A 26882-nucleotide genomic window follows, 5' to 3' on the forward strand; every position below is an offset into this window, starting at 1 on the left:
TGACAGGCACTCTAGTGAATTATGTCATCACTTCTGCTGTGAAAAAGGCCCCACTGCATGTTTCCCCAAATTCCCCTTCCACTACACCACTGATTGGAGGTGCTGTTGTATTCTGTCTTGCAGCATGTACCACTGCACTGCCATATGCTGTCCAGAACTCATAAAACTACTGAAACATATCTGGAGTTGTATGTTGCCCCTCTGTTTATATGCTGGAATTTATTTCTTTTGATAACAGTTTATATACATGCTTCTTGTACAGTTTGCTTCAGTAAAAATGTTTATAATTCTGTAAGTATAGATATGTTGCTGGCTATCGTTGGGAGTGCCTATTTCCTCTAATTTGATTCCTATTGAAATGTATTAAGGGGCAGCACTTGCATCCCTGTGTGTTTGCAATCCCATTTCAAGACCTGGCTCGCTGCCGTGGCAAATCTCCACTCTCATATATGTGTCCAGTTTTGCCCTGTTCTGTCTACGGTCCGCTGAAGGACTGGCTGAAATGGCATGAATGAGAGAGTTTGCACAATATTGTTCAGACGTGAGACAAAAAATTCAAAAATTTCAGCATTTTTTTTTAAGCCAGGATGTTTTGGACTATGAATATTTTGCTTTTCAGCTTCCTGTCTATTGTAGAACTAATTTAACCATTTGGACACCCTTTGTGAGCGAATCAGTGAAGGCCAGGCGTGTCTCTATACATAATACTTATACACTCTGAGCGTCTTTAAGACTTTGTTTAGTGTGCCATTTCTTTCTGTCTGAGGAGCTATCTAGTTGGTGCATGACAGCTGTCTAATCTGCTTATGTAGCAAGGCTCAACCAGGTGAGGTAGACATGACAGTTCCTGTTGGGTGGATTAGAATGTCTGACATCAGGTCACTCTCTAAATTGAAAGTCTCTGCTAATACAGACAAGTACAGGGCAACAGAAAGCCCAGTAATCCCATGCCCCAGGCTGATGAAGGCTGAGCTAGTACTTCAGCTGCTGGTTTAACTCCTTCAGGCTCTTTGAAACAATGGGTTTTTTGCAGTTGGGGGAGGGAGACCATTTGCTGCATTTGGTGTTGCAAACTGTACTCATTGAAGGGTGGCTGTTGTGTGGTTTGTCTGATTAAAGCTGGTTGTGCAAAACAGGATTTTCATCCCTTGGGAAATTTCAACCTTTCCTTATAAGCATTCAGCACTGTTGAAATGAAAATGTTAACCCCTTACAAAAGGAGAAATCTACTCTGGTTCGGTTTGGAAACACTGAGCAGAGGTACAATTAAAAGACAAACAAAACACTTTGATCTCTGCCCCTGCCCCTGCCCCTCTGTTTGCAATTTGTTGGCAAATTATATCCCTGATTGCAGCTGCCTCTAAGAACAAAATCCATAATGTAAATTCTAAGCTTCAGGTGCACAGTTAGGCATGTTTAATGGGCAGTTACTGTATATGGAATCGGTGACTTTAGCACAGTTGTGAAAATACAACAAGATTCTTTTGAGATTAACCTCAGTGAAATGTTGCTCACTCAGCATTGCAACAATGGTGTCTAAGTGTGTGTGTGTGTATGTCTTTGGGCAAAGGATTCCTGGGGGTTGGACTAGATGACCCTCGCAGTCCCTTCCAACGCTACAATTCTGTGATTCTCTCACAGCATAAACTTCAGCTCTTTGATTTGCCAAAGTCCAGGAGTACATATGAAATTTCAAATAACAAAATGTAATGCTTTGCACAATATTTCTCAAATGGAGCAGTTGTGATTCAATTTAACCATCAAAAGTTACAATATGGACAACAGAGAATTGTGCACACAAAAATGCTATGGCACCTTGAATAAATGAGCAATTATACTATATGATATTAGCTTTCATACTCTATTAAATTTTGTCTTGCCATCAAGGCCATGGCAATCTTTAAAATTAAAGGCATGGGGACAGGCTCCCTTGGATGAAACCAATTTTCTAGATCGGCTTAGGTACAATTTTGGTATGGAAACTGCCTTTGCTACCTTGTATGATGACCTTTGTCAGAAGAGAAAGCTGGGCATTATGTCCTTGTGTCATCCTCCTTGATCTTTCAGTGGCTTTCACTACCATCAACCATGGTATTCTTCTGGAGCAGCTGTCTGAATAGATGCCACTGTTTTGTGATACCGGTAATTCCAGTTCTACATGACCATGTTCAGAAAGTTATGTTTGAGGAGCTTGGTTTGGCTCTGTGGAACCTTTAGTGTGGGGTGCCACAGGGTTCAATTTTATCTCCATGAGACCACTGAGTGAGGTCATTCAGTATTTTGAAGTGTGTTGTCAGCAATATACTGATGATACACAGCTCTGTTTTTCTTTCACATCTGCAGGTGTGGCAGTGGATGTACTAACTAGACCAGTGTTTCCTAAACTTAGGTCTCCAGCTGTTGTTGGACTACAACTCCCATCATACCTAACTAGCAGGACCAGTGGTCAGGGATGATGGGAACTGTAGTCCAAAAACAGCTAGCGGCCCAAGTTTGGGAAACCCTAAACTAAGCCACAGAGTGGGGCAAGGCACTTTGAAACACAGAGAGTCTCTCTCTCTCTCCCCTCCTTTTAGTTCTACAAAGAATCATCATGGTAGAACCATCTGCAGTGCTTCTTTAGTACAGATTCTATGGAAAGAATTAATATATTTTTGCAGAGTAATTCAGAATACAGCAGCTCCTTCCTGTACATTGGGACCTCTCTAGCCAACATCATGAGTGTTTTTTCTATAATATATGACAAAGAAAAATGTTGCATACTACATCTAAATGTTTACATCTGTATCTAAGTCTCACGAGCTGCATAAAAACATCTGTCTGAGAATGTAAGTGCCAATGAAGATTGAATGTGAAGACTCTAGTTAATTCTTGCCTCTTTTATCTCATAACCTTCTGTATGCACAGTGGGACATCCCAATAGTTTCCATATTATTGCATACTCTACTTCGGTGCATAGTGAGTGAGGAAGTAGGTTATTTCAGCAACAGTTTCAATAGAACCAGTTTAAACTAAATCTAATTTATCTATCCATCCATTGAAATAAAAATTTCAATACAGCCTTCTCCACTAACCTAAAATTTCACACCTTGAATTTTACTCTCCTTGGACTCAGAATGTCACATTAGCGACAGATGGCACTATCCCTCCCCCCCAATCTACAAACACACATATATAGTTTGAATCTCAAGGCTCAGCACTGTACATGGGGTGCTGTACAGCTGTGAAAATCCTGCAGGAGAACTAAGTGGATAGTAACTGTGACTCATTCAGGGTTCCAAACATCATACTTGATTCTCAAGGAGAAATAAATTAATGCACATTGATGCTTGTGTCCTTTTATTGACACAGTTTATTGAAGCATGGCATAGCCCAGACTCTGTACTGAGTCAAACGCTTCCCTGTTTCAGTTCCAAATTAGCTCATGCATTTGATTTGCACCTCTGAATTTAGAGCTGATTCACAGGTTATATTATAGTCGCCGTGCATATATCTTAAGTCCCTCTCCTGTTCAGTAGCCAGTTCACCTAGCTTTACAGTAAGCAGAAGAGAGGCTTTGCTTTCTCCAATAAAAGACTGCTCTTCCCTAGGAAGCAAATCATCTCTTCCCAGAGAAAGCAACCTGTCTGTTCACACAACAATAAGCCATAGTTTATCATATACAAACGAGGGCAATATATCTATTTTCCAGGACTGTCTAGCCCTACCATCAGATAGAGTTGAGGCAGCTGCCTCAGATGTCAGGTACTGGGAGTGAGGCAGACAGAGGCAGCGGTGTGTTGAAGATCAGAGTTCTGCATGCCACACAGCCTGACCTGTGCCCTCTAAGCCAGGCATGGCCAAACTTGGCCCTCCAGATGTTTTGGGACTACAATTCCCATCAACCCTGACCACTGGTCCTGTTAGCTAGGGATGATGGGAATTGTAGTCCCAAAACATCTGGAGGGCCAATGCTCTAAGCTATCCTGCTGCTCTGTGGTTCTGTGGCCTGTGTTGAAGTTAGGGATGGGTGATTCCGTCAGCTTATCTCATTTTTCCTCTCAAGTTATCCACGTTTCCTTATTAGTTTATATTTTTTAAAGAAGTATTGGTGCAATTTAATCAGCATTTGGGTGTGAATTTTTGCAGGACCAGGTGCAGTGAGCCCAGGCAATTGGGGGGGGGTGTCAATGGGAATTAATGACAAAACAAATAGCATGGGATCTAACGGCCACAACTTTGTTGATTACAGATATCAGTAGGTTTTGGCATAGGCATTGGGTGCATGTCCTGAACCCAGGTTCAATCACACTGACACCTCCAGTTAAAAAGACCAGGTAGCAGGAGCACCAGAAGCTGCCTGATAATAATCAGACCATCAGTCCATCTAGCTCAGTATTGTCTGCATTGACATGATTAACTTCTCTACCAAATCTCTGTCTATACCTGAGAGTGAGCACAAGTTCTGAAGCATTATTGCTCATGGATGTAGAAGGGTGAAACAACATTCAGAGCCCAAGTGAAACTGTGCCAGGTTCTCTTTGCCAGGACAGAACAGTCTTCACCAACTGGGAGTACATATGTTTTGGACTACAGTTCCTATCAACCCTGCCCGCCATGGTTAATTATCAGGGATAACGGGAGTTGTGGTCCAAAAGATTTGGAGGGCTCCAGGATGGTGAAGGCTGCCGTAGAATATTTCCAGGCATATCAATCAAGTACAGTAGTTGATAGCAGATGTGATTTGCTTTTGCACCTTGTCAAGAATATTTCATGTTGTTTCTCCTATTTCTTCAAAATGGACAATAACTAAAGCTTAGTAAACAGAGAGAATCTAATTAAAACCTGATATATTCTTAATTGATGGCAGCAAATGCAACCTCATAAGCACTCCTCCCTCTTTTTTTGTAGGCATAGGCAGTTTCCTTCTCCGAAACCTGTACCCTGTAGTGAGAAGTATTGCTTGTTCACTCACAATTGGCTTCAGATAATAGTGTACTTCAAAGTGAATTCTTTATTCACCTGCGTATTTAATGATGTCAATGAGCTCTCATTATCACATTTAATTGAATAATTCAACAAGGTAATGTGCCAGCCACAGACACTGTAGGGCTGAATTTGTCAATGCATCTTTCTATGGTAGTAGTTATGGCAACCATCTCTAGCGCACAAAGCTTTTGCAGGATAGATATTCTCTATGCATGCAACAGAGCATACAAAATTCCTTCAGCAGCACACAAAAACAATGTATGCAACAGCATAGTTCATTGGATTGTGATAGGTTTTTTTATTTAAAAAAAACAGCCCTGGCTTCTTGGTGATAATAGATCTAGAGTGCATGCCCTACTCTTTTGTAGACACAAGGGGAACATTTTTTTTGAAGTGTTTGACCTTCAAGGCACTCTAATTGAGGAGCACCACTCACAGCTTGTTCCATACCCTTTTCATACCATCTCCAACTGTGATCATATGTACTGTCGTTGGCTAAACCAGGTCAGGTGAACTCTTGTAGTGCAGACCACCAGGGATCACAAAGATGTACTGGCAGGGGTGCGGAGAGCACTTTTTACTACTGAATGTGCTGTGAACTCACACAAGGAATTTCTGAAATGGCTGAGCTGCCTTACCACGTGATTTATGCTTTTGATCATAACCTTATTCAATTAAGCACAAAGTAAATGCATTGAGATGACTCTCAGGGTGCAATCGGATACCCATTTCCCCGGAATAAGTCCCATTCAAGTCAATGGGACTTTCTTATGAGTAGATATGTATAAGATTGCACAGGTTACAATCCAATGCACACCTACAGGAGAGTAAATTGTTTTTAATTTAGTGGGATTTGCTTCTGTGTAAACTTGCTTAAGGTAGTGCTCCTAGTCATTTAATTGAAGGGTTGGAAGATGAGAGTTGTCAGGGCAAATCATTATTCACCCATCTTTTTTGCCTCTTAATGCCATGTCACTTCTAATCTGACCTTCGGGATAAAAAATAACACTTCAAAATCCTAATTTGCTCTGCCCCTGATGTATTAACTATACATTAATAGCATTCCCATGTATGTGCAATAGTTTGGATAGTTTTAGACTGCTATCCTGTATCCTGGAGTAAAGTCCCATTGGGAGGGCAATTGTAATTATTATTATTTGGGGTCAGGGGGTTATGTGTAGTGTTTCTATATTATTAGTTATGAAAGATCAGTAAAACGTTGCACATGGGTTTTTGGAGAAGAGAAGTAAAAGAAAGGAAGGAAGAAGATTCTGAAGTCATGGGGATATTAGTCCATCTCTACCAGCAAATGGTTTAATGAAATCACATTCCATAAGATGAGCTCAAATCACTAATAATGGATGGTAATATCCACTGTGAAGAATAGACTGAACAGGGCAGGCATCTGAAAAAATGAAATACTTTCCACATTTCCTATATGGCACAATGGTGAATTATTGAACACAAAAGCTCTTTCTCCCTAAGGTAATTTGTCACCTGGTACAGATCTTTTAACAGTTGGGTTTACTTTCCATCTGGTAGAGCCCACTAGTCAGTGGTCACATCAGGCTGAAACCTAAACAGTAGCTGTAATCATCAATTAAAAGGTTCACAGAGATTCTTGAGGTGTTTTTTTTTTTTTTTAGAATTCTTTCTATGGTACCTTTTTTTTAAGGGGGGAAGGGGCAATTATAGTCAAAGTGGCTGGGTGTTATCTTTAGTTGATGCAGTTTAGTTATCTTCATAAATTCATTGAAACTATTCTAATTTGCACAAAGTAGAGGGTTGAATACTTTGCCCTTCCTACTTTGAGGTTGGGGAAAGGAGCTGTTATCTGTCAGAAGCTAGATCTGAACAATAGAACTGTATTTATTTGAAATTGGTGCGGGATTCTTCCAACTTCTTTGGCAAATCATAAGTATGATTTATTATTATTATTATTATTATTATTATTATTATTATTATGGGTTACATTGATTGGAGTTGTTTTGGGGAAAATGTAGCCAACAGGGCACCCTCCAGATGTTGCTGGAATCCAGCTCCCATCAGCCCCAGTAAGCATGACTGATGGCCAGGGATGATGGGAGTTGTAGTAAAAAAAAACCATATGGAGGGCACCACATTGTGCATCCCTTCTTTCTGCTATAGATGTAGGGATTTAATTTACTGATGACCAGGATTCTCATTTCTGCAATATTCTGTACTGCTCAGGATTCCGTTCCCCACATTCACCTACATTATTCTAAGTCAACTCTAGCAAAATAAATATCTTTTTTTCTTTTCAGGGGGAACACAAAGGAAAACTAGCCCGTAGTTATGGAAGATAAAAGACAACAGCATAGCTCTCACAAACAATAAATGAAATGGCAGACCTGTTTCCAGACTGTATAGCTTCAGATGGTAAGTTTTGGTTAGTGTGATCAAATGTTTACTTCATCCATTTTTTATGTTAATTTTCAAAAAGAAAATCTGACTTGAGTATTCATTTTTACTAACGTAACGCAGGAAGGAATAAGCCGCACAAATTTTCCAGAATCTTTTTTTTACTTAAGTGACACCTTCTTTTGGGTGGATAAGAAATGTGAGTGATCTCCCTTGAACATATTTCATTGGTCTGCTAATATGTAATGGAAAATAGCTTAGCTGGAGACTCGCTCGACATGTCTGAGACTGTAAGGTGTGCTTCTTCTTCTTTTTAAAATATAGCTTCCCAAGATAATCCCAGAAAAATCTTTTCTTTTCAAGAGTCTTCTGTGACTTAAAGACAATAAAGGATATAGTTTCAAGAAGCTGTTCCCTTCCCTATCTGTCTCTTTATAGCATTCAGTGGCATCTTATAGGGTGAAGGTGAACCAGTAAGTGTGCAGCTAATGATCCTCGCAGGGTTTGAATGATAATGAAAGGAACTGACTGGCGAGTTGATGCAAAAGACGGGCGCATCTTGAAAGTCTTCATAAGCTTCCTCCAACGTAGCAACTTGAATTTATTCTATAGAACTGTTAACAGCACTGGGGAGTTTCCTCTGGCATGTCTGAACAGTTCTTTTTTCACAGCTTGTGTGAATACATTTTCGAACAGCGATGCCCAACTGGGTATATTTAGACAGCTCTCACACCTGCACCATATTTCAAATATGACTCTAAATGTCAGAGAAAGTATTCTCTAATGCAGATGCTGTTGGACTCCAGTTCCCATCAAGTACCATCCAGCTGGGCCAGTAGTAAGGTTATGCTTAGAGTTGGAGTATAGCAACATCTGGAGAGCAATAGGTTTCCCCACCTCTGCTCTAGTGCAGGCATAGGCAAACTCGGCCCTCCAGGTGTTTTGAAGCTACAATTCCAATCATTCTTGACCACTGGTCCTGTTAGCTAGGGATGGTGGGAGTTGTAGTCCAAAAACAGCTTGAGGGCCGAGTTCGCCTATGCCTGCTCTAGTGCATGACTCTATCCACTTCTCTGCACTTACTTTGCCCCCATCTGCACTATACATTTAAATCAGTATCATACCACCTTAAGCAGTCTTGGCTTCTCCAAAAGAATCCTGGCAACTTTAGCTTGTTAAGGATGCTGATAACACCCTTTAGGAAGTGGTGGAGGAAGAAGAGTGTGGGGGGAGCGTACTGCCCCTGGCAGCGTGATCCCGTTGGAGTGCCATCGTGGCTGCCCCCCCCCCGCGCTGGGTGCCACGTCCCCACAGATGGCGTGCCATGCCCCCAGGATGCGTGACAGCCCCACCCCCGCCTGCTCTCCACCCCCCGGTGCTGGAGCATGAAGCTCCGCCACTGCCTTTAGGTGTTTGGAGACTCCATTCTCTTCACAGACTTAAAATTCCCAGAGTTCCTCAGAAAGAGGGAATGACTCCACATTTTTTGGTGTCATCTGCCATTCTCTCCTACCTTGCCTCCCAAGTGCCCTGGAATGATGTTGGGTCTGGAGCATCCAAAATGGTGGGCTAGACTGCCAACACAGTTACTGTTGCTGCTGAAACACGGGGGGGCGGGGGCAGGAGAGAAAATGAGTTCAGCTGCTAATGGTGAGTCCATTCTCTCCAAACTTGGAGAATTTCTCTGCCCCTCACTCCTGGAGAAATTCAATGAAATTGTTCCTCCAGATACTCTGCCCAGAAATTGGGTGGGAAATTTCTAGAGCCCATTTGTATAAAACACTACTCTGAATATTGTTGAAGGCTCCTCAGTTCTGCATTTCTAGAGCCCATTTGTATAAAACACTACTCTGAATATTGTTGAAGGCTCCTCAGTTCTGCATTTCTGGTCAACAAAAGGCCCTCCAAAAGTGTGCACAGAGCAAGCAAGTACGTGCAGGTAACAATAAAGGTAGTATTTTGCCCAAAGACCACAGTCATCATAATTATAGTCATACAAATCAACATGTTGAAAGAAAAATCACACATTTTTCAGATGCCACTGGTAAACTTTCCCACTGTGAATTAGACTCAGTCTTAAGTACAGTATGTGGAAAACTTCTGTAATTTGGACCACAGCTGCAAAGGAAAGATTGGAATTAGTGCAACTTCATTTTCATCACAGAATTTTCTTAAAACTTTGTTGCTTTATCAAAAGAATGTTGGGCATAACAAAAGAATGTTGTGGTAACGTTCTGCCTTACAACAGTCCTGTTATTCAGTTGGGGGGAATAAGGAGGAGGAGGGGAACCCTAAATGAATAGAATGATTACCTTTAATTACAACTTGCTAACTCAGCTATGTAAAATAAGTATTTCTTTATTAAATGAATGCTTTTGAAAAGCACATCAAGTGCATCAATGTGAATTGTCCTGCCAATGGACTCCAATATTAATCTTAGCACAGCAGCACTGCTGAAAACAGAGGTCTCTCCAGAATTTCAATAGAAGTCCCTTGCCGGATTTAAATTATGAGTCTGGCGTGAAAAAAGATAGTTGCAGCATCTGTTGTCTTTTGCTGAACAATAGTAATAAAAGCTCATTCAGCTTTTGAGACTGGCTCCTTTCCATTAAAGGAATGAATAGCCCTCCCCACCTTTTCTTTTCCCTTATAATTATATAAGAAAGGCATGAAAATGATTTACAGAAATATTAACAGATTATTTCCCCCCACGAATTTTGCACTTTGCCAATCCTTTATTTTGCCAGCAAATTCAAATAAGGGAACTATATCCTTTTGTACTGACAGTATGCAAATGTTGCAAATTAATTACATGCTGCCCATATCCAATTATACAAACTGACTGAAATACAGAGAAAAATATTCTCCATTCATTTGTGTGTGTGTGTGTGTGTGTGTGTGCGCACGCACACACACACACTTATTTTTATTTTATTGATTTATTAAATTTGTATTCCGCCCTACAAGACCCTGATGTTGGGAAAGATTGAGGGCACAAGGAGAAGGGGACGACAGAGGACGAGATGGTTGGACAGTGTTCTTGAAGCTACTAACTTGAGTTTGACCAAACTGCGGGAGGTAGTGGAAGACAGGAGTGCCTGGCATGCTCTGGTCCATGGGGGTCACAAAGTCGGACATGACTAAACGACTAAACAACAACATTCTGCCCTACATCCGTAGATCTCAAGGCAGTTCACAACATAAAATTATAATATAAAAACGCAAAATACCTAATAAAAATAAGAACAAACCAAACCAAAAATCCTCCCTCACACAGCACATTTAAAAGGGCATCAGATGTTAATCAGCCAAAGGCTTGGTTGAAGACAAACATTTTCGCCAGGTGCCTAAAGGTGTATAGAGAAGGGACCAGCCAAACCTCCCTGGGGAGAGCATTCCACAAACGGAGCCATTGCAGAAAAAGCCTGTTCTAATGTTGTTACCCTCTGGATGAAGCCCACAAAGAAGAACCTCAGAGGATGATCTCAGGGTCCGAGTAGGTTCATATGGAGAGCAGCCATTTTTCATGCAAGCCATTCTGCTAGCACATCTAGTACACTACTAAGGGACTTTAGTGCTATACTGAATTCTTTCCTAGAGTTTTTAGCAGTGGCTGGGTGGCTTTGTTGGTGGGTTTCAAGCACCAGCAGTGGTTTGAACTAGTTGACCTTGGAGACACCTTCTAGCTCTGATTCTATAAATAAAATTCCTGGCCTCTTCCATGCACAGATGAATGCAAAAGCTTGCCAGTTTGAGGGTGCCATATTGCAGCTGCACCAGTTTCCTTTAATTCTGAATGGTTGTAAAACATGTGGTGCCTTCAACTTTGCCCATCTTTTTTATTCTTTGTTTGTTTGTTGCGGAAAGACTCTGGTAGCCTGGTATCTCAGAGGACAGCTGTGACGCACTGCATAGCTTGAGGGAAGTTTAGACACATGTCCTCTGAAGTCAATTCCCAGCTTTCCCTGCTCACCCATGAAATTTTCATGAGTCCCAGCTTGTAGTTAATAATATAGAACCTTCTCACATGGTGATGAATTAGATAAAGATCAAAATGTACTTTCCAAATTTAAACTGCTATATAAAAATAACAACACTAATAATAGTAGTAGTAGTAGTGAGTTAGTATCAAGAAAATAGTTGCAGGTAATACAGTAAATGTCTAGGTGTGCTTTCCAGGACAATTATATACTGGATAAGCACTATAGCTCAGTGGCAGAGCTCATGCTTCGCATGCAGAAAGTCCCACTTTCAATACCTGGCACCTGCAGTTAAAAGAATCAGGGAGCAGGTGATGGGAAAGACCACTGCATGACACCCCCATAAAGCAGCTATGGGAACCTTTGGCTCTCCAGATGTTTCTGAGCTACAACTCCCCTCTTCCCAGGCTGTTGGCCATGCTTGCTGGAGCTGAAGGGATTGGTAGTTCAACATCTGGAGGACCAAAAGTTCCCAACTCCTACTGCAAAGCCCTAGACAGTAAGAGTGAAATCACAACGAAATTTACATGCCGCTTGATTATAAGAAAACCTCTAAGCGGTTTACAAAAAATTGAAATGACCAATTTAAAAAAGTTTAAAACAGGTATTTTAAAAGATAGTACTGAACCAAAGCTTGTAAAATAAATAGTTCAGTTTTAGGGATCTTCTGATTCTATTAGTGACTAAAGCTTGGAACTCCTAGATGAGGATACCCTGCAGTATGATTCTAAGTGGACATTACGATATCTTCCTAGAGTTTTCAATAATTCATTGAGAATACTTAAATATCACCGATTAGCAAACCTGATACCAACAAGCTGAGGAAATGGCAGCATAAAATCACACAGACCTGATACCATGCAGTTAATTTGTCTCTAAAGTTCCCATTTATCTTCCTTGTGCTGCTTCTTTACTCAAGAACACAAATGGTGTGACATGCAAGCTTTACAATTACCCCTGTTCTCTCACTAGATTTCACCAGATTGAACTTCCACAAATGTACTCTGGATACAGTTTTCTGTTTTGCAGACTAAACAACAAGGGGTGCACTCATACAATAAACCTCTAATTGGGTTTATCAGTGACTTGCAGGAGCCTTATACTGTAAGCAGTATGTGTTGAGCATCCTGGCAAGAGATCACAATGGCTAAATTAGGATCAGATAGCTCATTGATCAGTGATCACCATATTGGAGATAGCTGATGACTTGCCTGTTTGGTCTGCACAATATTTGCATCAATGTCACAATTTGCCTTCAGTTTAGGTGAAACATGGAAAGGACTTCCTTTTAGGCTTTCCCTGTTTGTGACCTATCAAGCCAAATAGAGGACACCAGCTATTTGTGGTAGCCTGTCCTCCAAATGTTAAGTACTTAAGAACAGCCATACTGGATGAGACCAAAAACCTATCTAGTCCAACATCCTCTTCTTATAGTGGTCAACTAGATGCCTACAAAAGGCTGTAATCTGGATACGAGAGCAATATCCTTTGCCTCGCTGTTGTTGCCCCACTCAATCAGTATTCAGATGCATATTGCCTCTGATCCTGGAGGTAATGTATAGCCGTAATGATTAGTGGCCACTAATAATCCCCATCTTCCAGGAATTTGTCTAATACCCCTTAAACAGCATTGTGACAAGGGGAATTGTCCTCAAAAAAACAACAGGGCTTTTCCCTTTGCAAAATAAGCTGCACAACTTTGAGCTGATCCTCAAAAAAATGGGGCTTTCCCCCTTTCCTCCTCTAAAAACTAGGTGTGTCTAGTTGTTCAGGAGCGAAAAATACAGCACTTTGTTGTCCAAAGGTCCAACCACCACAGGGCTGCTACAAGACTTTCTGCTACCTGAGATTGACCAAGCCACCTCCATCCCTTCTCTGCTGCCTCCACCTTTTCCTCCTTCCTTCATCTCCCTCTGTTGCCTCCTTTCAACCTGCTTGCCTACTCAATGTTCTTCTCTTCCTTTGCCTGCTCTCCGCTTCTCCATTTGCTCAGCTGGCTGCAGAGACATGTTAATGAAGCTCACTCCTGGTCTCAGTCTTGAGGAAGAGCTCATTGAATGAGGCAAAGAGTGCCTGTGCTGCCACAGCTTTTTCATACTTTAAAAATGCAGCTTAAATATATAATTTAAAAATTCTTTAAGCTTCAAAATGCAAGGAAATGCTAAAGTCTATTTTAAAGCTGTGCATTTTAATGCTCTGCAAATCAGTGGTGGCATAAGCATTTGATGGATAACCTCACTCACAATGCCTTGCTCTGAGAAAGAACATCTTCCTCAGAGCAAGGCCAGGAGCCCCTGCACAGTGACAGTCTGTGGAAGTGGTTGGATGGGTAGGTAGGCACGGAGGTGGAAGAAGCAAGGAAAGATTGGCAGGCAGCAGTGGCAGCCACTGGCTAGTAGTGGCAGTGGGTGGGTGACCAGTTAATTGTGATGGGGGATGGCCAGGCCTATAGGCAGTGAGTTGGTGGGAGAGGGAGAGGTGCACAATCTGTTATTTCTCCCTATCCATTGCCTGAGGATCACCTCATAGAAGGACCAGCCCTGTCCAACTGCCTCCCCAGCTGTTTTTCTGCATCTCACGTATTTAAATATTGTTATCCGACTTGCTTTTTTTAAAAACAAAATGTTCCTGCCTTAGCAGTAGAATCCTCTTACCTAGGTGCCAGAATGTTTTAATTCACATGAGAGTTCAGATTAGAGAGCCTTCTAATTAGTCCGGATGGCAAAGACCCATTCTTGTAAAGAGGGAAGGTTTCCACACAATAAAAAGTGTTCGGATGCAGCAAAGCTTTTATTGGCAAGTATGCAATGGGCTACACAGTGTTTTGAGCGCTAATGGTTCTCCATCAGAAGATTACTGATTTCAGGCATTTCCTTTCATAGTTTCCAAGAGTAATGAAAGAGTTTGCAAGACACATATCTTATGTAGCTCTTACTGTAGATCACGAAAGGAAACTATTGAAATAAACCCTGTTATATTTTTATAAAATAACCTGCCCGTATTACCCTGTTTCATTTTCTCTCATTTGAAAGCATAGTTGCTGTCACTCTTTGATGCCTGGCCTAGAAATATTTCTGAAAGTGAAGGCAGGATTGATTAAAGTTTCTTCATACAAACACTTTTGTCTTCACACAATAAATGGGCAAATTCCATCCACAATAATTTTTCTGCTTGTTAAGGGCAGAAAAGCTCCTAAAATATGAACAGTCCATTTAAAAAAAACAAAAAAACAAAACCGCGAATGTATAACAGCACTGTTCAGGGAGATTTAGAATTTCCAAGCCTTTATTTGCACAATACCTACTCCTTTAAAATTGAGAGATTGTCTAAGATAATAATACTAAAAGAAACCATAGTTATTGCACAAAAGGATTTTTAGTGTTTACTTTGTAATTCCTGAACCCTTCAAAACACATCTTGTCTTATGGCCACATCGATACTGGTTAAAAACACACTTTGTAAAAGCTGGACGTGTGTCAGCAGCAGAATCACATTCCAAGACATTCCATGTCTTGCATTGGTGTGGTCCAGAAGCTGCTAGTGCCCATGGTGACTGTTGCAGCAGAAAGCTAGGAGACCAGGCAGGAGGTGGAACCAGAGCCAATGATAAACAGTGTCAGCTAATTCTAGTTACAGGTGGGTAGCCGTGTTGGTCTGCCATAGTCGAAACAAAATAGAAAATTCTTTCCAGTAGCACCTTAGAGACCAACTGAGTTTGTTCTTGGTATGAGCTTTCGTGTGCATGCACACTTCTTCAGATACACAGAAACAGAAGTCACCAGATCCTTAAATATAGCCATCTTTAGCCATCTCACCCCTTGCCTTTCCCTGCAAGACTAATTGCAGCCTTTAAGAGTCATCAACAGGTTTTCCACACCTATCAGCTGATCACCCATTCCCACCACCCTTCTGAGTAATACCCCTCCCCACTCCCTCACTATACAGTGGTGCCCCGCTAGACGAAAATAATTCGTCCCGCGAAAATTTTCGTCTAGCGGGGTTTTCGTCTTGCGGAGCGGCAATGGGAGCCGCGCTCCGCAAAACGAAGAAAAAAAAAAAGACGGAATTTTTTCGTCTTGCGAGGCAGCCCCATAGACTTTTTCGTCTAGCGGGGCAGCCTCCCGCTAGACGAATGCTTTCGTCTAGCGAGTTTTTCGTCTAGCGAAGCATTCGTCTAGCGGGGTACCACTGTATTTAAGGATCTGGTGACTTCTGTTTCAGTGTATCTGAAGAAGTGTGCATGCACATGAAAGCTCATACCAAGAACAAACTCAGTTGGTCTCTAAGGTGCTACTGGAAAGAATTTTCTATTTTGTTTCAGCTAATTCTAGATTTGTCCCCATCTTATTTATTTATTGCATTTATATACAGCACCTTTTTCTCCCACTCCTCATTTAATCCCCACTACAATGCTTTGAGGCCTTACTCCCTGCTGAATTCTATAAGGGCAACACTGAGACTTCAGAGGAAGAAGCTAACAGGCAGTGCCACCTCCTGAATTGGTTGTAAGAAAAAAGACAGAGTGGCTGGTACTGGTTGAGGGCAGATTGAAGTTGATGGGACAGTGCCTTATTTGCTGTAATGGATCAGCTGCCACTGGCCTGGTCAATTGTCCCTGATCTAGAGCCAAAGAGGTTGCTCGTGTTACCGGTACTTCCATAGAACTCATGTAAAAACTGATTGAGTTTCTTTGATAAACAAATCATGAACCTCTTGCCCCACAAATGTTGCTGGACTACAGCTCCCATCATCCTTGACCATCGGCCTTGGCTGGCTGGGCCTGTTAGGCATTCAAGTTTAACAATATATGGAGTTCCCCAGCTTCCCCAGCTTTGCTCCTATACAGAATCGTTATTCTAGGGTTCAGGATCACGACAACTGAGAACCACGATGGTTAAATAATTCTGAAACAGGCATAAGATTGTAGTGCAAACAGACACAGGCACAGATGAAGTTACAGTTGTGTTTACAGTTTAAGGTTCACCATATAAAGATTCCTGTGGAGTCCTGTCAAATAAAGAAGGCATTACATTTGAACCCAGACTGTAATATTTATTAACTTGCTTATGACTACAGTCTCCAACTCTCCAGTTGTAGTAAATTGCAATTCCCTGAAGTTGGGGTGGGGTGGGGGAACTAAGTCTTTGATAAGTGGTGCCCAGAAAAATACTATAGGTAGTCAGGAGGCATGCCAAATCAGTTTCGGTTATCCATGTGTTTTATTAAGAACAGGAGTAGCACAACCAGTTGTTAGTTCTGAAGCACTGCAATCTTTCTACAGAATTATTTCCTTATGTTTATGTTCCAAATAAGAATCTATAACTCTCATTGTGGTTTTGAAGAACCTCCAAGCCCCCTCCCCAAGCTCTTACTTAAACACTTAGGTTTGACAAGCCCTATTCCCCCTTTCTAACAGTTCACTGTGTAGCAACTCAAACCTATACAACTTGTGACCCACTAAGCTATGGTTACCAGATGTCCCCGTTTCCCAGGGACAGTCCCTGGGTTTACAAATCTGTCCCTGGACAAAATCCGACCCCAGAATGTCCCCGGATTTCATTTAATGTCCCCAGATTTATATTTTAAGTGTTGTAGATTTATTGGTAGGGAATGAATGTTGCGTGATTGGTTCAACGGCACAAGACACATCATATGGGGACTTCCGGCGAGGCAAAATGGCGGGCGCCACAGCAGTGAGAAGGTCCTGAAGCCAGCCAGAGCCAACAGCGCTACCAGGCCGGCTCCAGGCTGCTGAGACTGCCACTGCCACTGGCACTGCCGAGGAGGAACCAGGGATGCCAGGCGCGTCAACTGGGGGAACCGCTGACCTCCCCCCAACCCAAATCTAGCCAGGAGAAACACTGCCTGGCCACCTGGCCAACTGCCCAGCAGCGCTCTGGGGCCAGTAAAACCCCCTGAGCTGACGCAGTGAGAAGGAAGAGAGAGAACGAGAGGAAGGAGGAAAAAGAGGGGAGCCCCCTGACCTTGCAGCGCCGCTGCCGCCAAGGAGAAGAGGTAGGAGAACACTGGGAGGGCAAGGACATGTGGCTGAGCCCAGGCCCGACCTGAGCCTACTCCATGGTGGCTAGTGCTCCAAGAGAGCAGGCTGGGGCCCAATCTCCTGGTTTTTACTCTCTGACTAGCTGTCAAACATGTGGATGAGCATGGCTGGATTCAGTTCTCAAAATGTCCCATTTTGGGGGGGGGAGAACCTACTAATTTTGCATAAGCACCCTGTTTTGTGTGGGATAAAGCAGCCTCATATAACCAATGTGCTTAACTCTATTTAATCCATGAAGGGGTTAAGACCATAGAGTAAACTGTTCTCCCTGCCTTAGCTAGGTCACACTCCCTCACATTGGGAGAGTTACCAAATTCTTTGTTCTCGCTCTTTTACACCATGTAACCAACTAGTAAATATGCCTGGGCTGCTTGCTCCAAGCCCAGACTGTGTGGCTTTAGCAAGCCATCTTTGTGTTTCTGTGCAAATAATTTAGAAACATTTACCAATTTTGCTATTGTATGGAAAAGTACATGAATTTGTAAGTAAACCGTTTTTAACTTGCCAAATGTGTAGTCTCTTTCTGTGCTAAGGGGAAGTTGGGAGCTTTGGAAGAAACTTAGAAGGGGATATTTTCTGTTCTCACTTGCTCAAGACTTCCGCTCACAGAAGGCCCTCAAGTCTTGCTTTTCTCTCTGAATCTCTTCTCCTCAGAATCTCCTCAGCCAAAAATGTCATAAGTAAATAAATAAAATAGAAGCTCTAATTGCATATACATCATTGGTTCCATTTTACAGAAAAGGAACACTAGTGATGCCAAGAACAGCCAGCAAACTTAACAGCACAGTGGAAGAAGGCACATTTTGATTTTTAAATGTTGTTCATCCTGATGTAATTTGTCAATGAATTAAGGACCTACCTCACAGAGTTGTTTTGAAGAAAAAATGGGGAAGTGGAGAACCATGTATGCCCCCTTGAAGGGAAGATGGGATATAAGTGTAATAATGAATGAAGTTGTTATACACTGAGGTTGATTTTGTTTTATTTTTATCTTAAATTGGTTGTTTTTCTTGTTTAACTTCCTTATTTTTGAAATTTGCTTTGTGGCCTGTGTGTGTGTGTGAAAGGATAACAATGATGAATTCATTAAAATAAACATTTCTGTATGGCAACACAAAATGTTTTGACGTCTACTAAGTAGAAAGAAACCTTTTGCTGCTCTGGCATTTTCCCCACCCGCCTACCTCAAGCGGACTTTGCTTTTCTGGCCATATTCAGAGACATCAAATGTTTGTTACAGCATGTCTAGACATGTGTCTTCCCAATAACAATTCGAATGGTGTGGGTCAAATGGTACACACAGGTTCTTATTTATCAGGAAATGGAGTGTGGGAAACGAGGTATCTATCCTTCAATGTCTCTTCCTCCCTCTGGCTAATGATACCACTGATTGGTGAGGGAATAATATTTTCTTCAAGTAATTTCAGCAGAAATCTTCTGGACATGTAGTAGCATGTGAAAATGCCACTATTGTTTACTTATTTATTTTGTTTCATGGCGAGCATTGCGTTTCATTAGGTACCCCCTGACACTCACTGCCTATTCAGCAGACATACTTTCAGAATCTTTTCTTTCCGGAATCTTTCTTTTCTTTTCTTTGTGTAAAGGGTATGTACTGGCTTTGTGGAATCCCTGTAGCAAGTTGTAAATGATGTATGAACTGAAAAATCTTTGCCTTGTACACAGTAGGAATACAGAAAGTGCTGTGCAGTCACTGCTGTGCTATGCTTTTTTCTATATATACAGACACACAGGATTCATCTCATATTCATTCTGACAAGTCCTTCAAGTCCAGATGTCTTCGGATGGGATGGATGGCTTGTGTGTAAATTTAGCATTGTCCTGTGCTTCCATATTATATATGAAAGGTCACTTGCAGGAATCTCAAAAATCAGGCCAGGTAAGCTACTTCTTCATTACACATTATGTGCTCTAGGCTTATTTCCTTTCAATACCAGCTATTGAGATCACATTTTTATTTTGCATTCCCATTATTTTTATGTCCTTGTTAGTGTTGAGCTGAAATTTCTTGTAAGGCTTTTTTTCTCTGAGAAAATTTATGAGATTTTCCCTTTCCTTATCTCCCTTCGAAAAAGGCCATATTTTTTTCCTGAACATTCTACACTTAAAAAAAGAAGTATGATTGCTGACATTTTATTAAACAGTGCCCTGAAATGCTTGGTCTGGGGAATTCTGGATGCAAATTGGTGGCCAGGCTGCCAGCATAGTTTTTGCCATTGCCACTTAAAATCAGCATTGCGGCAGCAAAGCCAAACAAAATTACATGGGGGGGGGGGGAGAAAGAAAGAAAGAAAGAAAGAAAGAAAGAAAGAAAGAAAGAAAGAAAGAAAGAAAGAAACTATTTTACCGCCTTTGCTAATTGTGACAACTACCCCTGAAAAACACTTGGAGAATTTCTCTGATTCTTGGAGAAGTACATTGAAATGTTTTCCTCCAATTTCTCTGCCCACAAACGGGGTACTAAGATGACATTGTTGAACAGCTCTAGGCAAAACATACAGCTGTCTTGCCATAATAAACCAGATAATCTGAAAGGTACATCCCCCCCTTTTTTTAGATTAATCTCAATCTGTGCACTTGGGTAGTGATTAAGAACTAGAAACAGCCCACATGCTAGGTGGCAGGAGGGGTGACTGTCTAGGACCAATTGACTTTTCACTCGAATGTTCATCAAAGAGCTATTGTTTTCACTCAATCTAAAAGAGGCCTTGAGAAGGTGACCATTTTACTGTACTTTTTCTGCATATTTTTCTTCATGCTGTAACCAATGTGTGGCTGCTGCCTAGGTTTATTTGCAGATCTACCATTCAGTTCTCATTTTTTTATACACATCTGATGAATATCTGCTCCACAAAGTTATTGCTCCAGATAGATCATCATTGGGCTAACTTGGAGTACTTTGTGCTGTGCGGAAGCGCCTTTGCTGCAAATAAGAAGCACACACAGTCTTTGACCCGTACTATGGCAACTTCTCTCTTAGGACCTATCTGCATTATAAGGCCTTTTTACACAATCATGGCTCTGCTGAAGAATTCTGGGAAGCATGCTGAAAGTTGATAGGAGGCTCCTATTCCCCTTTCAGAGCTGTAATTCCCAGGCTTTCCTGGAAAGAGTGATTGACTGTTAAACCACTCTTGAGAGCTATAGCTCTGTGAGGGGAATAGGGGGCTCCTACCAACTCTTTGCACCTTTAAGAAGCTATAGTTCCTAGGATTCTTTGGAGGGGGCCATAACTATTTAAAGTGCCACAACACCGCTTTAAATGTGCAATGCAGATGGGGCCCTAATTAAGCTTACTTGCAAAGGCATTTCCATACTAGTAGTTCCCTCCAGCGCAACCAATTTCAGAAAGATTACTTAAGGGGAAGACCTCAAAAACAGCACATTGAGGACTGACGATGCTCAGTTGGCATTCAATACTTACTGATCATTGAGGGAGATGAATGGAAAGGTGCATCCTGGGAAGGGCATGGCTGCCTGGCCTGAGAATTCCTTCAAAATTTGCTGAGGATCCTACTTGTAAATGTTGGATTGAAAAGGGATGGCACAACACACCTCTGTATTGTCCAATTCCAGTATGAAGATCACATATCCCCAAGATTCACATCCTGGATATGGTTTACGAAAAAGCAGAGGACTCAGGAGTCAGGCCATTTGTTTACGTAGCCAGTATTGTATACTCTGAATGGCAACAGCTCTCCAGGGTCTCAGGAGAGTCTTCTCCCATCACCTGCTGCTTTTATTGAATTGTTGAACTTCTGTGTGTGCTTTACCACTGAGCAGAAGTAACAAGTCTACCACTATTGGCTGAATACTAAACTAGCTTTTCAAATTGGTTTAAGAAAAGCAGATAGCCACAGTTTCACAAGTGACTGAGAGGTCTCCTGGAACCAATACAAAAATATTCCCCTTGCCTGTCTCCAGGGAAGTGGCAATGTGCAATTTATACCCCCACAAGTCTTCTTCATATTCTAAGGTAGGGTTTCCCAAACTTGGGTCTCCAGCTGCTTTTGGACTACAATTCCCACCATCCCTTGCCAGCAGGGGTGATGGGAACTGTAGTCCAAAAACAGCTGGAGACCCAAGTTTGGGAAACCCTGCTCTAAGGTATATCAAAAGAGTTATGTTGAAGTTTCCTTGAAAGAAAGTCTGATCACACTGCGGTGGCAACTGTATGCCTACACAGTACTCTTGGCACTTTATTACACAACGTGATTGGAGTCTTCCTCCTACCCTAAAAACACGATCAATGTGAAAAAACAAACACAATTTACTCTGCTACAGTGGTTGGTGCTGTAAAATAATTCCATGTGCCAGTCTTCAGTGATTACTTGCAGATATTTACTTTTAGCGCATGGCATATAGAACATTAAAAGCGTTTTGAAAATCCCACAGTTTTTCAACTTCTGAAGGATTATTAACTTCAAAGTCGGAAGAAATGTCGGCCTTCTATGTTTGGAAATGCCAGCAGCCTTTGCATATCCCCACCACAGTACCAAGCAACCCCCAGCAGAGAGGAGCGATTACTGCCTCGGTGGCGAGAGGATGGCTTTTGATCTCCTAACATATTGGAAATTACTTAAAGGTAAGCCATCTGCTAGCTGAGGAACAAAAATAGATTACATCACACCCTGCTAGAAAGATTGTGTTAAATCCTGTATATCAAGGCTTTTAATAATTCTATATTAAGTCAGCTAATAGGATTAGGGACACATTTTCCTTAGGCATTTTTCACCAACTATTAACAAAAAAAAAACCCACACCCACCCACACCCACCCCACTTTTGGTGATGATCTGTAAAATTCAAGAGTGTTTCACTGTGAATGAAAATAATTCTTTCAAGAATGAAACGCTTCTTTAGATCCCAATTGGTCTCCAAAAGGCACTTACCGTAGGAGAGCATTTTCTGGATGGATCCTGGGGAGTGAGAAGAGCCAAGTTCCCATTATTATTATTATGCTAGCATGAACCATTGATGATGGCAGGCTGCACTGACTTAGTGCAACTGTGAAAGCACTGAGCAGGCTATTTGAATCCATGCATTCGAGGGAATGACAACAGTGTTTTGTTTTATTCTATTGTGCCCCTGCACCGGCAAACAAAACTAAATTGCTTCAAGGCAGCCCAGTTCATAGCTGCATAAACAAAATTTGACATCCCTGCTCACATACTCTCAAATTTTGCCAATAAAATCCTGGTTTTCTGCCATTTATATAAGACCTTCAGGAGAACACTGCACAGTAAACAGTTTGGAATACTGGTGTTACTGGTTAAAAGGGGTGGACAAGCATCCGCAGTACTGCTGTAGCCAACTGTGAGGGTTGGTGGTGGTTCAAAGGGCCGGGGAAAATAGTGGCTTTTGTCTTTTGTCCCAAGAGCCATAAGCACAAGGAAACTCAAGGAAGAGGACTTTCCTTTCCCCTCCTATTTCTACTGCTCCCTGTGTGCACCAAAAAGTCTGTCTGGAGGCTCAAAAGAGCTTCCTTGACATTATGAGATGATGCATGGTGCGGACTGGGGCACTGGGTTACCAGGGGAGGGCAAATTGACCAAAATCAGACAGATACTCCTTTGCTAAGCAAGGCTTATGCACCTGCAAGGTGCCCTCACCTGATTTTTGCCCTCATCATTGCTTCATGCCACACTGTTCAGAAGCTCTTCAAAGGACAGAGTTGACTTTAATGGGAGAGAGGACAAAGGGATTGGAAGTCCTCTTTGGTGAGTATCCTTCTACTTGTGGTTCTCAAGACTTGTCCACTGACTGACCACTGTACACAAGAGGCCCTTTGATACGATCTAGCATATGATTATCTTGTCTCAATTCCTGAAGGGCATGTATGAGATGGAGGTAGATAATTTAACAAGCATGTTTTCTAGTAAGTGTCTGTTCTATCCTAACATCTCTTCAGATGTGCTCCAAACTCTTACTTGGAATGAAATCATCAAACAAATACCTTCAGTGTGTTCGAGAATACAACCGGATTGTTCTAGAGTTTATCACAGCAGTATTCTTGCAGACACCACTAAATACCAACAAAGGAACCTTTACCTCATGTATTAACGCTGTATATGTTTCATAGTTCCAAGACAGATATCTGTTAGATTTGCTCTTATCCTGTCTGCTAGTTTAGAGTGATTCTTTTTCACCCACTCTTGAGACAAAACAGCATATAAAGCTCCCAAGCTCCCATGACTTTTGACCTTACAGGTCTTTGTTCAAGCAACTCATCTTCACACAATGCCCCCAAGCATGGATAGCACACTAGGAGCAGTGTACCAGAAATCCATGGCAGCCCTGAGTCACAGTGCCACAAGCTAAGATGATGTGACATGTATTTCCATATCAAAACAGCAGAAACCTTTCTTTCCCCTCTTCACCGATGCATAACATCCCAAAAGGGAAGAACGGCCTTCAGCTAACACAGATCAATTTTCTTTCAGCTTCAATCACCATTTAATTACTGTTGACTTCTTTAACCTTCCCCCCCACTTCCTTTATAGATTAGCTTCCTTTATATTCTAATGCCATTTACTTTTTCCTGTAACTTAATCAAACTTGAAATGATATGATAAAAAAACCCATATTTCCCTTCTTTCTTCCTGTTCTTTGTGTTCGAGTTACTTCAAAATGCAGATTATTTCTTGGAGGAGAAAAATATTTTTTTAATGAACCACCTTTTAACTTTATCAACCTACAGTATCTACAAATCATTTCCTTTAACTGAGTAATTGCTTAGATGACTTGATGGTCGGGTGGATGAAAGTGCTAGAATTTCACCTTTGGGCTTTCTGGCTGAAATAGTAGTGTTACCAAAGTGCTCTCTCTGTCTGTGTGTGGTGAATTATCATAACCCACCTCACTCTTCAATAAACAACACATGCTTCAATGCCTCTTCCATGCCTGATTAAATGTGTAATTCTTCCAAATTGGTATCTGTCCTGTAGACGAGACTTTATGTTAAAGAACACAAAACATATATGTAGATTTGTTATATGCACACACACACACACACACACACACACACAAAACTTGGTAGGGATAGCAGTTAATAAAATGATAACCCCCCCCCCAAAAAAAAGTGTTGCAAGCACCACAAAACTAATATGAAGAGATCTTTTGGAGATTTCAGTTCTGAAAGAGAAAGGTGTGATGTGTTACAGCTTTAACAGTATGAAAAATTATTATTAGTAGTAAATGTATTTATATCCTTCCTTTCTCCCAAATGGGGAGGAGTTACTGAGCTGAATGAGTGAGTGTTGGCCTGTTGGGTTACTACGGAGCTATCAAACTACTGAGCTTTCAAACAAAGAGAAAAACTGTCTTACACATTTGATGTGTAATCGTGAAGTAGCTGTTCAAAATCTAGGCCAAGACTGATCAAGGGCTCTTATGACACAACCATGGAATGTCAACACTTGTGGTATATTAGAGCTAATGTCGGCATGCTCAGCTTCATGACCAGCATCGCTGCGCAAATGCCACACCCCTTCAGTGGGCCACTCTTAACTTCTTCCCTTTGCTTTGCTGCACGTTAACCTGCTCCCTCCAAGCATGCAAGCAAATGACTAGTGAGCAAATGGAGTAGCATTCACTATCTGCCTGACACTCTCCCTGTAGGCCACAGTTAGCTAACTTGTGGCCCTCCAGTTAACCTATGGCCCTCTGGGCCTAATAATCACAACCACCTAGCACAGGTGTCACTAATATTGGCCCTCAAATGGTGTTGACTCCAACTCCCATCATCCCTGTGCGTTGGTCATGCTACCTAATGGGAATAGGGGTCTAAGAGCATTGGGGGTGGGGAGTGGGGAGTGGGACGACAATGACACAGGTTTCCCATTCCTGTCATGTTTGTGGTAGACCACAAACTTGACATGAGTCAACAGTGTGATGCAGCAGCTAAAAAAGCCAATGCAATTCTGGGCTGCATCAATAGGAGTATAGCATCTAGATCAAGGGAGGTAATAGTACCACTATATTCTGCTCTGGTCAGACCTCACCTGGAATACTGTGTCCAGTTCTAGGCACCACAGTTCAAGAAGGATACTGACAAGCTGGAACGTGTCCAGAAGAGGGCAACCAAAATGGTCAAAGGCCTGGAAACGATGCCTTATGAGGAATGGCTTAGGGAGCTGGGTATGTTTAGCCTGGAGAAGAGAAGGTTAAGGGGTGATATGATAGCCATGTTCAAATATATAAAAGGATGTCATATAGAGGAGGGTGAAAAGTTGTTTTCTACTGCTCCAGAGAAGCAGACACGGGGCAATGGATTCAAACTACAAGAAAGAAGATTCCACCTAAACATTAGGAAGAACTTCCTGACAGTGAGAGCTGTTCGGCAGTGGAATTTGCTACCAAGGAGTGTGGTAGGTCTTTGGAGGTCTTTAAGCAGAGGCTTGACAGCCATGTGTCAGGAATGCTTTGATGGTGTTTCCTGCTTGGCAGGGGATTGGACTGGATGGCCCTTGTGGTCTCTTCCAACTCTATGATTCTATGATTCTATATAGGCTTGTCTCACAAGAGCAAGACTCTGCTGTATTCTTCTTTGTGACTTTGTATAGGATCGAGGTACCAATTACCAGGCCGAAGTACTTATTGTTATATGTTATATTAGCATTTTACCCATCTGGGAAAGATACTTTGAAATGTACTGTGGGCTTTTATGTCATAGAAATGTTGGGGAGCTCCAAAAATATTTTACCAGGCAAGTCCGACTACAGAGCTCAGTTCTGTAGACTGGCTTATCCTGCAGGGTCTCATGCTATAACTTGCCCACTTGCAGAAGATGGAATGCAACCATACCTTGGGAAGTGAGTCAGAACTAGCTGGCTGACTCTGCCCCACTTACCTGTCCCCTAGTTTTCTCAGAATGTTCCTGCAGGCATCTGTACTACTTAGCCCAGAAGTTCATCAGTTGAGACAGTAAAAGCACATTATTAAAATGCAATTAATCAAAAGTCCAAATAACAATTTCCCTCATATCACTCAGATATGAATATAATTTCAAAAAAATAAATAAAACCAGAAGGGGTCTGCTTTATTTCTGCTTAGTATATTGAAAAAAAGCAGAAGACATCACCTTGCCGACAAAGGTCCGTATAGTTAAAGCTATGGTTTTCCCAGTAGTGATGTATGGAAGTGAGAGCTGGACCATAAAGAAGGCTGATTGCCGAAGAATTGATGCTTTTGAATTATGGTGCTGGAGGAGACTCTTGAGAGTCCCATGGACTGCAAGAAGATCAAACCAATCCACTCTTAAAGAAATCAGGCCTGAGTGCTCACTGGAAGGACAGATCCTGGAGCTGAGGCTCCAGTACTTTGGCCACCTCATGAGAAGAGAAGACTCCCTGGAAAAGACCCTGATGTTGGGAAAGATTGAGGGCACAAGGAGAAGGGGATGACAGAGGATGAGATGGTTGAACAATGTTCTCGAAGCTACCAACATGAGTTTGGCCAAACTGCGGGAGG

The 26882-nt window shown here is 41.8% G+C and overlaps 1 long non-coding RNA gene across 3 annotated transcripts in view; it reads left to right on the forward strand.

Moving 5' to 3' along the window:
* LOC117056139 overlaps positions 1 to 26882 on the forward strand; it is an 80123-nt gene that overhangs the window by 38525 nt on the left and 14716 nt on the right. For all 3 annotated transcript variants that reach the window (XR_004427696.1, XR_004427695.1, XR_004427697.1), the window contains exons 2-4: positions 7254 to 7368; positions 19138 to 19291; positions 21808 to 21997. This is a non-coding gene — a long non-coding RNA (uncharacterized LOC117056139). The remainder of the gene's footprint in view (positions 1 to 7253; positions 7369 to 19137; positions 19292 to 21807; positions 21998 to 26882) is intronic.

The sequence above is a fragment of the Lacerta agilis genome, chromosome 12 (assembly GCF_009819535.1).
Source record: "Lacerta agilis isolate rLacAgi1 chromosome 12, rLacAgi1.pri, whole genome shotgun sequence".
Lineage (NCBI taxonomy): Eukaryota > Metazoa > Chordata > Lepidosauria > Squamata > Lacertidae > Lacerta > Lacerta agilis.